The following is a 1998-nucleotide window of genomic DNA, read 5'->3' as shown; positions in this document are numbered from 1 at the left end:
CAACCCTTGGCTTGGTGTTGCCCGCACTGCGCTCAGCCAGTGAGCACACCAGCCACCCCTATATAGGATCCGAACCCGCGGCAGGGGTGGGAGCGTCACTGCGCTCCCAGTGCTGCACTCTCCCGAGTGCGCCACAGGGCTGGCCCTGCATTTAATATTTTAATAGCCATTTTTATTTTAATAAACAAACCAATATGACTCTATTTTGAAATTTATTTTCTCTCTTTATTTTGAAGACAGTATTCTACTATCTTCTCTTTTCCCTTGTTGCAGTTGACACATCTGTCATTATAATTCATATTTTTTATAGCTGATCTTTGTTTTCTATTTGATTACTCTCACATTCATGTCTTTTCTTTGAGATGCTGAATCTAAAGTAGGCTTTGTGGAAGTTCATTTATTGAGTTATATTTTCCAAAATTTTAAATACGTGTTTTCATCAACTCTGGAAAAATTTCAGCCATCTCTTTACATATTGTCTGTCTTCCATTCTCTCTGTTCTTTCTTGAAACAACTCTAGTTAATTGTCTCATGTTACCTATCTCCTTGCTTACTTTGATGACTATGGGTGATTCTCAACGAATCATCTAATTGACTAATTCTCTTCATGGGTCATCTAATCTAACGTTTAATCTATCCATTGTACTTTTAATTTTAACAGTTATATTTATCATTTTGAAAAGTATTTTTTCTTTCAAATGTAACTGAATATTTTAGTCTCTTACTTCTTGCTCATGTTTTCTTTATCTTCTTTTATTTACTTTATAAATACTTAAGATAATTATTTTACATTGTTCACATGAAATGTAATTTGCTGTTTTATTTTATTTTATTTTATTTTTTATTTTTTTATTTTTTCGTGTCCGGCAACGGATCGCAACCCTCAGTGTCGCGCCCGTACCAGACCGGGACCGGCAACGGGATCGCAACCCTCAGTGTTGCACCCACACCTCACTCAGCCAGTGAGCGGGAACCGGTCTGTATGTGGGATCCGAACCCTCGGCAGGAGCACCGCCGCACTCCAAAGCGGCGCACTGTAGCAGTGCGCCACCGGGCGGGCCCATTTGCTGTTTTTTTAGTGTCTGTTGATCCCTGCTCCTGGTTGCTTTTCTTTTCTGTGGGTATTATTCAATCATTCATTCTTTTTTTTCAAGGTTTTGAGCTCATATTTGACTATTATTAATTTTTTGGAATCCCAAGAGTCCCAGGTTAAGGTTACATTGTGTTCCAGGGAGGATATGTATTTATTTCTTCCTGCTTAGTGATTATGGAGCACCATTCAAAATTACTTTCAATTAATGTCCAGTTATGTAAAGTATTAGACATTTTTAGGACCTCCGTTTGGGAATATTGAGAAACGAACATTTGCACATGTCCCAAAATATCAATTATATTTTACTCTAGTATGGGCAGAATCATTAAGCCCTATTCTAATAGACTTGAATGTTGTTGAACATTGAGAAGAGACTCCAATAATTGAATCTCTAAATTGAAAGGGATCTTTGAAGTCATCTAATCTTAATGGCAAAACATTAGTAACACCAAAACAACAGCCAAAACCCAAACCAGTTTACATTTCTTAGGTACTTACTATTTAACAGACAGTGTGCTTACTACTTTAATTTTTTTTTTCTTTTAACTTACTTTTGTCTTTAACTTTATTTTTTAAGGTCCTGGGCAAGTAATTAATTATCCAGTTTCCACTGGAATATCTCTGTGGCAGTGTGCCCCAGCATTCTGTAACTAAGGCCACTGAGTCCTAAAAATACTGTATGGATTAACTCAGGCAGTAGTGGATAGCATGTGGTCTGGCTCCAATCCAGTACTCTTTTAACCAAAACACGTGTTTCCTTTATGTGTATCGAAATTATCTTATGTATATCTTATATATTTTATAGCATATCTTTGAAAATTCAGGGAAGTTTGACTAATTTTTCTCACTTAACAGATGATTTAACTACTAGGAACAAAGCAAATATTCTCCATCTAGTTTGTATT

Source organism: Galeopterus variegatus, unplaced genomic scaffold (genome assembly GCF_000696425.1).
Source record: "Galeopterus variegatus unplaced genomic scaffold, G_variegatus-3.0.2 Scaffold4866, whole genome shotgun sequence".
Classification (NCBI taxonomy): Eukaryota; Metazoa; Chordata; class Mammalia; order Dermoptera; family Cynocephalidae; genus Galeopterus; species Galeopterus variegatus.
Note: the sequence above shows the minus strand (reverse complement) of the source record.